The sequence below is a fragment of the Phaethon lepturus genome, unplaced genomic scaffold, assembly GCF_000687285.1.
Source record: "Phaethon lepturus isolate BGI_N335 unplaced genomic scaffold, ASM68728v1 scaffold41384, whole genome shotgun sequence".
Taxonomy (NCBI): Eukaryota; Metazoa; Chordata; class Aves; order Phaethontiformes; family Phaethontidae; genus Phaethon; species Phaethon lepturus.
Window position 1 is genome coordinate 21,399 of NW_010533262.1, and position 11,425 is coordinate 32,823.

General features: G+C 40.1%; 1 long non-coding RNA gene across 1 annotated transcript; it reads right to left on the bottom strand.

The window, feature by feature from the left end:
• Window positions 1-1,282: 1,282 nt before the first annotated feature.
• On the bottom strand, window positions 1,283-7,413 carry LOC104619300. Its single transcript, XR_738018.1, has 3 exons — window positions 7,324-7,413; window positions 5,509-5,610; window positions 1,283-1,298 (listed from the first exon to the last, which is right to left on the bottom strand). It is a non-coding gene; the product is annotated as an uncharacterized LOC104619300 (long non-coding RNA).
• Between the last annotated feature and the right edge of the window lie 4,012 nt (window positions 7,414-11,425).

An 11,425-nucleotide genomic window follows, 5' to 3' on the forward strand; every position in this document is an offset into this window, starting at 1 on the left:
GTTGCTGGGCAATGAGGGATGGCATGCAGCTCAGCTGGGAAAAGTGACTGGCAGAAGCTAGGCTGCTTGTCTGCAACTGCTGTGGTTTCACTTTACATATATTAGGAGGATCTGAGGTGCTTGCAGTCTTTGTGCTCAGTGAAGAGGTTGTGTAGGTTCCAGCTCCTAGAAGGAGAGAAGCAAGTCATACATCATAAAATAGCTAAAGGTATTTCAAAGCTTCATCTTTCAGTGGTCTAAGTTTTGGGACAGCTATGCAAGCACAGCCACAACTGGTTAAGAACACTGAAACCTAATGCAGCTGTTTCCATCAACATAAGATGGAAAGGGAGGACAATTTTGTTAAGTTCGCTATAGAAAGCACTGCAACCATAATACATCTCCCTTCTCAAGTACAAGAGCATATAAAAATACTGAAGTAGACATCTTGGTCAGTTATGCAACAAAATATCGCAATGTATGGTGGTTGTGCCTCTCAAGGTTGAGAGCCAGACTCCAAAGAAAGGTCTTTTTCAAGCACTTCAGTTGAGATTCGGGCATACATTCTAATACTTCAAAGTGTGAAGATTTAATCAGATGTAGCATCTTTTATTTGCTGCAAAGAACCAAGGTGGAAACCAGCACTGTTTCTGAAGAGCAGCTGGACATTTGCTCTGCCTAGTGTGAGGGGAACTACGTATGACCTGTTAAAGCTTTGACTCCAAAGAGCACAAATGAAAGAAAGATTGCAACTAGCTGGATATCAGAACTACCACCTGCTCACTTGCCTTCATTCAGCTGAACAAAAGGAAACCAATAAGGCAGCCAACAGGAGAATTTTAACTCCTCTTTCAAGTCCATATGAGTAGCACAGGCAGAGAGATGTCATCTTAATACTGTTTTCATCTGACTGAAGTGATGAGGTGAAGTGTCTCCTTGTTAATTACAAGGTATTTGGGAAGCTGCTGTTCAGACCTGACATTTCATACTAGCATAAAACTTTTGTTAACTTTGCATTAAATATAATTCCAAAGGGAATCTAATCTCTTGAAAAAAATAACAAAGGAACAATACAACAGGCTACTACAATCTTGACATCTGATACCTGACAGCGAAGTTGTCGGTGTAACTGAGGCCACAGGAATAGGAGGCATTGATGCACTAGAGAAAGAGCTGTAAGTACCACTGCTTGGCCCAGTGTTGCTGCTGCTGCTGCTACTGCCGCTGCCACCAGCAATGGGAGATGCTGCTGAAGTCACTGGTGAACTCTTCTCCCCCATGTTTGGGGAATTCTCCCATGCTTTGCGTGCAGACTCCATCTATTTAAAAGAAAACAAAATTTCCTCATCAGGAAGTTTCAACTAGTCAGTCTTCCTCTTTTAACACTTCTTTTTAGTTCAAAAGGCAGTTCAGGCTTCATGCGAGCCTCTTTTTAAAAGTCACCATAATCGTGCAACTCTGTTCATGCAAAAAGCATACAGCCTTAAGTTGGAGCTTCTTATCTGTTCCAACTGCACACGTGCACAGTTCATCATCAACATTCAATGCTCAAAAGAGAATTCACTCACACTAATTTGGCTTGGTTTTGTTTGACATGAAGAGCAAAAGACACAGTGAGCAAAAGAAAGGTAAAAAGCCCTCTAAATATTTCCATGAATTCCTTTGCTTACAAGTTACTTGGGCCATTTAAATGAAACAGCCCCTTGCTTTCTTGGTAAATCATCCACTCTGAGTGATCATCAAAAATACCTAATGCACACTTCAGTAAACATGAGTAGTCAAGTTTAGATTTCCAAAGAAAGTGGTGTTCAAGAAGCAACCATGAGCTGACACAGCTTGTGCACGCTGCTTTACATTAATGCTAAAAATGCTTCATGCTTCTCTACTGCTATAACATTAAGTCTTGCACAGCAAGGAAGATGAAACTTTAATTTAAATATTTTAAACACAATTCTCTTCCACCAAAAGCAGAAAAAAGTATTGCTTTACTGACCTCAATAACAATCTAATTATTGCTGCATTAGACACACAATGCCAGATCTTTGAACTGAGACACTTTTGAGGGACTACTGGAAGGAAATATTAATGCTCAGTCTACACCCACTAATTTAAAAGCTCAAACATAGTCCATGGACTTCTTTACAGCCTTCAGCTGTCCTCAGTTGAAACAAAGATTTTGCTAAGCAGAGCTGGATGCCATAGGCTGAAATTGCTCATCTGGCAGACTGTAAGCTTCAAGGCCAGGTGCTGTAAAGAGGCAAATACATATTCACCAACAAATCTGACCTCACTGCCTGGATCAAGAGAGCCCTCTAACTGGGACTTGCAGTCTCCAAAAGCCATACTTTCAACCTACCCTGTTTCACATGAGTTAGGCACAGTCTGCACAGATCAAACGCGACTTCGGTCATTTGTCTAGACACTTCAGAAGTGATAAAAAAGCAAAGCAATATCCAAAGAAGTGGGTAACAGGTGATCAACACCCACATGGAAAGCGAAGTTCTGTATTCCCCGAGAGAGCGGAAGGGGAAGAGGGAAACTCTGTTACACATTAAATCTTTTGGAGGTAAGTCACCTTTTTTCCTTTTTGAGGCCACCTTCCCCAGCAATCATTCTCAGTTTCCCCTCCACAACATTCTTTTCCAAATTGGTTCTGATTCTTGCAAACAGTTTAAACTTCAAAATTTATTATTAATCTGCTGAAAAGGGTTTTGCTTAAGGTGGAGTACAGGTATGACTAGAGGTTTCTTTCTGAACACCACAGGCTCTGGTAAGACGAGAGTAATGGTCTTGTACTACATTGGTATTAAGAGAAAGTAAAGAAGTACCTTTGAATGTCTGAATAGTAAAGAAGTACCTTTGAATGTCTGAATAGAGAAGGTGTAGAAGCTTTGTTCAGTCAGTTTCATGATGTTCCTGGAGAAACTACCGATAGCAAAAGCTGGAGTCTACAACACTGTGTTTTGTCTTCCAAACCTAACCATTACCAAGATCCCAGATCATCACACACCCCTACCACTTTGCAATAAAGGGCATATAACAGAGTACTGAGTTTGCTAACAGTTTTGCTTTTAGAGAGCTCCTTAACAACCTCTAACTTCTTAAGCCAGAAAAAGATGCAACACAGATTGGTATTCTAGGAACGCCTATGCAGCACCATCTACAGACCAGATATGAAGGAGTACGAGGCTCTAAATTAAGTGAGGCTGGGGAAAGTGCTGTAATTTCACTGCTCACATAGTTATGGGAAAAGGAGAGCACAGGCTGGAGATCATGGTTGTTTGAGGCTTCTCTTCACTGTTGACCCACTCAGCCCTTCCCACGGCAATAAAGGTCCAGTATGTATCACCCAAAAACTTAACTGGAGACAAATAACAATGTGCATATCCCTTAAGTATGCCAAAGTTTAAGTGATCAGAAAAACAAAGTCAAAAGGTGTCAGATTCTGGACCAGATGCCTACACAGGAGTTTTAGATGGAACCTTAGAACATGGAAGAGAGCCAGGCAGCTCAGTTTAAGATTGCTTTGCATTTTCTTTTTCTCAGCTCCTTACCTACCAATAGCCCTATCAGCTAAGTCCTTAAGAGGATGTCTGCGTTAGTAAAGGTGTTTTTAGCAAAGTTACTCTAAGAAACAAGACATCTCAACAAGCCTTCCCATATGAGCACCTTATACCTACACCCTGGCAGAATGATGCCAAGTAGTGGGAGCAATTGTGGCTGAGTTCCCCTGCCAAGTTTCCTTACAGACAGCTTTCTGTGACAGGGGATGGAGGAAAGAGGAGATGTAAGGGTTATTCCTTTATGGAGGCAGAGCCTGGAGATTTTATTCTTTTAAGGGAAGGAAACAAATTATTTCCTCTCTGCTGCTCCAAAAGTACCTTTTCAAAGAAGCAAGGATGACAAAGAGCAGCTCTGCTCTGCCCGGACCAGAAGGCCTGTTGTGAAAGTGACAGTCTCAGTGCATGCTTCAAAACAAGCTTGTTGCCTTCAGCATTTGCAAAGAGGAGGTAGAGCTCCAGTGGCTGGAATAGAGAAATTAGAGACAAAGCTGCTTCCAAACACCTTTCCATTCAGATTTTGGTCAGTTTTCTTCAAGGCAGCCTCAAAATATAGATCTTTGACATATTTTGGAAGCACACACCCAAGATCTATCATCCACTGAGAAAGCAATCAAATCACCGACACCAGAACAGTAGAAAAAGAAACTGCAGAACGAATGACACAAGCACCACAGTTTGCTCTGTAACTGAGCAGTGTCACATTCTTTGCAGCATCATGCTATAGCAACATTCCTACCTGTATTACATGTGAATCAAATATCCAGCTGCTAAACAGTTAGAGACTGATATTCTAGAAAAATGCTTTCAGGCGCCAGAAAGTCAGATTATGGTAACTTATTACACAAGAATGCAATAGCAAAACAGATTTTTTTAAATTACTTGTCCCTCTCCAGCCCTCTCCCCATTTTTGCTGGTCTATTGTTTTAACGTGATGTTACATTTTTTTTCCGGAAATAAAGTGTTAACAAAAGAGAAGCAAAGATTCAACAAGAGATCATTAATAGCTATCATCTGTAGAGAACACGAGCAAGCAGCTGTCAAACCATGCCAGTGAGCCACAAGTCTCACTGGGATTGACAAGCAAGTTTCTCCAAAGCGTTAGTTCTGCATCCAATCCCTAGTTTCATTTCTCCTCTTAAAAATTTAGAGAAACCAAGTTCAAATATCACTCCTCCTTAATATTAGAAGTAGCAACAATATTTCTACTGGTTCAGTCACCTGCAGTCACAATCACAAAGCCAATCTAGAACACAAAAATGAAAAAGACCCAAAACTTCTAAAGACACAGTAGCAAACCTAGAGCCCAACTCTATGTTAGTGAGTTATACAATGCACACAGTCCAAAATCCAACCAAACGGGAAAACACCATTCAAAATACTCTACACACTTACTCTACACCGGAGAGCAGAAAACAGAATATTTATAACACAACAAAATACATTCCGACTAGCTGATCAAACTGCCCTTCATAGACACCAACACACCACCTATATTTCATTATTTAGAACTTTAGCCATCCAACTGAAAACCACATTATCACTGCACCAAAATCTTACAGCTAAGAAGAAATCAAGCTCGGCTTACCAAGCAACTCCTTACAGCCTTTAATACCAAACCAGGCAACTTACTTTAAGTTAGACTTTAAAAAACCCTCAGCCAGATTCTGATGGTTTGTCATGAACACTATGGTACAACGCTAAAATGCTAGGATTTTTTTTTTTTTCAGGGCAGTGGGAGCCAAGATTGATTGAGATGCCAGGTGTTAATGCAAAACGGGGTTAGAGACTGCATTTCAATGCATCCTTTGATAGGAGTCCTGTGTTTCAGCCATCCGTTTATATGCAAAAGCAGTTCAGCAGAGGAAACAAAAAGGAAGGCTCTAAAAAAAAGGTTCACCAGCAAGTTCTCCATTTATTTTTTCCCCTGCATGCAAGAAAACGACCCTTAGAGGGATGTGGTACATACCTTGAGGGTGAGGTCGACGGTAGCGGGAGAAACTGGAGTTAGGCTGGAGCTCTGTTGTAGAGTCTCCCTCCTAGGGAGGGGAAGGGTGTGGGGCAGGGGCACCTGAAAGGCAGGCAACACACATCACATTCTAACTACGTCTACTACAAAAGCCCCAGAAAAGCAAAGCTCAAGCTTTATTGAGTGAGCTACAATTTCTTCAAGGCTTGAGCATTTGGCAGGGAGATTTTGACAAAATAAGGTGAAAATTTGGTAGGCAGGGAAAGGCCATTCAGCAGGTGCTGAGATGCTTCTCATCTCTCTTTAAGAGGTTGAAGACTAAGGTTCTAAAGTGTCCATGTCTTCTGCATAAACGAATACCAATTTTCTGCTTTGGGATTTAAAGTAACATTTCAGGTTACTGATATGCAAAAGTTCTTCCCAAGCCAAGTTTGGCCCCTTTTGTACCAAAACAGTACATGGGGCTCCGTGACCTTGAGGTCTGAGATGCAGTTTCTGAAAAGAGGAAGCTATAAAAACCTCCAAAGTCACAGGACCATGTAACAAACCAGGACAGATTTGCCATCCAATAACTGAATTCAGTTATCTTCTCTTCCAAAAGACAGAAGATGTGAAACTTAAGGAAATAAACTTGACTTAATGCTATTGCTATCTTTGCCTAAGAAAACACTGATGGATTTCCTAGAAGTTTTAAATGAAATGTACCAAAAATACTGCAGTGGCCAGTCTCTTACTTCTGACCATTTCTTTCTCCATTCAGAGCACAGCTAGTGGACTTCCACTGGATGAGATAAGGTTAATCCAAAAGACAGAGATACTGAAGCTTTGCAGGTGGTAGAACAGATCCTTTGTGGTCATTTCCTGTGTTGTTCCAACTCCAACATGGGGAGCATTCAGTAACATCATTAACACAAAAGAATTCAGTCTTCCACACTAACCAAAGACACAAACCACAACACCGCCAGAAAAATCCCTCTGAAGAGTAAGTTCAACCAGTATTGCTTCAAAACTGCATTAAAGGACGCTGCAGTAAGCTGAAAAGCATTTCTTAGATGGAATTCACAAGACAGCTTCATAAAAACCTGAGATCCTACTGTATGATATTTTCCTCCCGCAATCAACAAGTAACTCAACTCTGAGCTAATTCTATTTCTGCTATTCAAACAACAAAAATCACAAGATCCAAGTTCCCAACCTGACATCCCAGCACACTCAAGACAAACTTGACTTTGCTACAAGTCACAACACAGCTGGTCCTCTCAATCATTACACCACACTCACCCAGTCAGGATCATTGGCTTTGAGGACTGCAAACACCTCATCTCCGTAGCAACTGAAGAACTGAAAGCCTGCTGTCTGCTTTCAGAAACCATTAAGCTGCTTCCTTTACATGCAGTTGGTGTGATTTCAGGCTACAGTGCAAAATTGCTTTGTTTGTAAAAGCCTTTCTTCAAGCTCACCTACAGAGCTTTGCCACTGGTACCAGGTTCAAGCCCCAGCCGCAGCTTGAGAGCATGCTCTCTCCTTACACCTATCCTTGCTTTTTTTAGAATTGTCCCTAGAAATATCTTCTCCACTTTGTGATCTTTAGCTCATCAGGGTTGTTCAAATGACAAGAAAATACCTGAAGAATTCCAGAACAGATACTAATCAAACCAACTGTCCTTCAGAGTGAGATTACTGGACAACGCACTGCTAGTTGACATGAAAGAAACTCTAGTGACTTGTTTACTGAAGGCAAGATTTTGTGCTTTAAAGAAGTGTGAAAATATTTTCTTGTCTTCAAAGTCAAGACTATCACTGCAATAGACTTACGTTCGTCACCAAAGTCTCCTCCATTTTTGTACTGCTAGTAGCCACTGTGTTAGGATGAGAAGAAGGTGTAGTGTAGTCTGTTACAGACTCCTGTGAAGAAAAATAATTCCATTAAAATATCTCCCTTATCTAAATTAGATTTTAAGTTTCTTGGACAGATGCCAGCCTTTCTACAGGAGGAGTTCACCAAACAACAGAAGATTAGAATTTCACACCAGTTTGGTTGGTTGGTTTTTTACAAGACACATCCAGCAATCCTTGCTGCTGAATTGCTACCGAGGTCAGAAGAATTCCTAGGAGATTACAGTTTGCCTCATGACCTCACAATGTATATCTGGAGACAAGTCAAAATACAGCCTGTAAAGCAAGAATATACAGTGATGTGCTGCCTGGGCACTAGACATATTGAACTGTGGTGGCATAACTGCATTTGTCACTCAAGATACTTTAGCCACTTGTGGGCACTTTTAGCCTATTTAAAAAGCAAAAATCTATTAGCCGAAAGCTTTCTGTAGCTTTAAATAAATACAGAAATTTCTTGGGTAAGCCCACGACAAGTAAGGGCCTCCAGATTAAAAAGAACACATAGGGATGGTTGCAATTTTAAAAAAAAAATTTCTTTCCTTTAAGTCTTGCCTCTGAAAGTCACAAGACTCAGTTTCTCTTGGTGGTGAAGTCTACCTCCTGACTTCTACATTGGGCAGTGATTTCAAAGAAGAAAAGGGCTGAAATTTCCAGTCTACCCAGAGGCTCTCCTTGAAGCATATTTGTCACAGTTAAATGGACCTTAATGTGCTCAATGAACAAGGTCCACTTTCATGGACCTAGCTGTAGACAGTGACTATTGCAGTTGTAGGTATAAACTGCCTGATGAAAGTACCTCATTGATAACACTGCCAGCTCTTCAGAGAATGACCTACAATGAACAAAAAAGGCACTGGTAGTTCTGTGAAGCCGTGTTGAACACTGTTTTTTAGTTCTTGTCACTGGACTGAGCGTATTCTGGACAGGCAAATATATATTATCAGACCTGACCCATAGACTTTGTTAGATGAATGGTGTGACCCTGAATTAGCCAGAATCCACTCTCCAGCAAGCACTGCAAACTCCAAAGTTTTACATCTCAGACCCTTTTCTGGGCTTCAATCATTTTTACAGAACCAAACACCAAGAAGGAACTGAAGGACAAATTAGCAGCAGGACTGTTGATGAGTGCCTGGACTTGCCAACACATAATGATTTTGAAGGCACAAACCACACAATGATTGTTTAATTGCATCCAACCGGTACGATGATAAGCTATTAAAAAAGCACACGCTCAATTTACTCCTCAAGACTATGGCAATGTCTCCTAAAAGAGCAATTAAAGCATCAAGATACTAACTGGCAAATAACAAATCTTCCTTAAAAGGCTGAGCTCATTTTGGTAAGAGACTAGGACAACAAGCTAAGCCATAATGGGGTGAGAAGGGACACAATATGCACATTGACTTATTTTTGTATTTAGGAAGGAAACCAAGAGAACTGTTTTCTCCATTTAGTTATTTCCTTTACTTGTTAAACTGGTAAAATGGGAGATATGATGTTTCCCACAATCTGAACTACCAAACTTCAAGTTTGCACATTTGTATTTGATTCCAATAGGCAACCTTAATTTGGGTAGAACAAGGCAAGCACATGAGGCTGCTTTAATCACAAGCTTCTTCTAACGAAATAATTAACTGGCTTCTTGGTTTAAGATGCATTACTGCATAAGAGGAAATTTTTAATATAACATGAAAATTCCTCCAAGATGTAGATGCAAATTTTACAGCGTCTCAGTACTGAAATTCCTTACAAAAGAAAGTAGATCAAGACTACTACTAGCTTTCTCACTTTGAAAACTTACAAAACAAAAACGTTCACTGTTTCACTAGAATTAAAAACCAAACCACTATATCAACTCTGGTGCCCTTAAAAGTATATGTGCAATGCTGAGCCATCCTACAAGGATGAGTTACACACCGAACATGCAGATAAGAAAATGCTTTAGCCATAAGAACACCACTCCATGAACTGTAGGTTAACCACCATCCTTCATTTACTGGTACATGAAGTCTAGAAATCTCTGTCAGATATGGCTTACCACCATAACCTTTTCTAATTCAATTACAGTGACCAACTGATTGCTTTATTGTAAACTAGGAACAGTAACAACAGCAAGACCAAAAATCGGTACATTCTTTTTTTGGAGTTATCTACAAGTTATTTACACCTGAAGAAAAAGAACAGGCAAACTTTTTGTAACTATCTACTCTGCCCAAAAAGAAGAGACCACAAAACCTGAAGTGACTTTATGAAAAAAATGACAAGGCAGATCTCAGAGCTGATCTTGCTATAAGGGATCAGGGTACTATATGGGATTAATTAGCTGTTTGATTTGTTCCTCATTTACGTAAACCACCCAAACCAGAAAGCATATCAGATACTAAAAATTTATTCTCAAGGACAGCCAGTGTCCTTTTAGACATCATCTCTGTAAGACACAGCTTTTATCAACCACCTGTGCAAATATTTCATTGCCATGTCCTGAAACAGGTATTGATTGTTGCTGTGATTTGAAAGCTTCAAAACTTTAGGGTGGGGAAAGGCAGGGGGTAAGGTGCTTTACCCGATTTAGAGACTTACACATCAGATTGCCTTTACTCCAAAAATACTGCAAAACCCAAGAGAAACAGCTGCAATTGCTAAGGAGCATCATGCTTACATTCTAAACAAACATCTCACCAGTATGAGCTGATTCTAACGTAGAACAGTCTTCTATGACTAAACGCACATGCTCTTACTAAGATGTCTGGGGTACTACTCTTACAAAGCTTCTGTTTCTGAGGAGGACAGCTAGCTTGACTTTTACAGACATATGAATCACCAAATACACTAAAGAAAGTGTGCCTTCCTGGAAACTGAGCAGTAATCTCTGAGAAGGATGTTAGAGAGTGTCAAAGGAGAAATCATTTAGGTTTGCTAAAACTTAACACTTGACACTGAAATAACAGATTAAAGATGTCATCACTTCTTCCCTCATTAATGAGCAATGGAAAGAGTACAAAGACAAGAGAAAGCAGTTGCAATATAAATCTGTATGGGAACTCCAAGGCCAGAGCAGTATTTGAAGCCACTTCAAAAGCCAGTTGAAAAAGTAGCAAGACTGGTTTATTCCTGCAAAACCTAGATGAAGCTTATTTTATCCAATAAATCTGCATGTTGGTTGAACTTTCATAGAACTAAATACAAAATATGACCACCCCTTTCCTAGAAAAAAAAACCTTACTGATGCCCCCAGAACTACTCATGACAAAGGAATTCAAAAGCAAACCTGTAATTGTTGAGACAGGAATATTCAGGCCTATTATTAAACGCTTCTATTAGCCACCACTTAATGAGGAAATCATTAGGAATTTTCATATCCAGCACAAACTGGAAAAATTTCCTTTCACACTGATCTTTCCTCCAGAAGACAGAAGCTTGGCACTTTCGTACTGTGGTAGTTCAAAGAACCTCTGCAACCCATGTGCAACTAAGGCCAGAAAGGCACAAAATCCAGACTTCCCTTTTGAGGATCTCATACTTTAAAAATACAGTTGTAGAGAGGAAATTGTGCTGATTTTAGTAGAGCTACTCTATATCAAGTTAGCCTGTAATAATCAACAAAGATATATTTCCTATTCTGTATGTGGTTTAGAAGAAGCATCTTCTCTTATCTTGAGCTCTGGTCACAGGAACTTGAAAGACAGTGAGAAAGCATGACACACATACAAACAGCCTTCTTACCAAATACTTGAGCAAGCTAGCGTTTTCGGTTCTACACTTCTGATTCTGCATACAAGAAGGACACTCTATCCGTTTCTGGTATCAACATAAACCATTCACATCTACTTACAAGACAGAAACTGCCAGGAAGGATGAGAAATCCCAGCACTGAATTTTCTTATGTATTTGCCATTCCACTCAAAAACCAAGTTTGCAGCTACCATGTCAGACACAAATATCCTCCTTAACACTTGATCTGTAACAACACTTCATTGAGATGTTAAGGGTCAGCAAAACTGCTACCATGGACTTC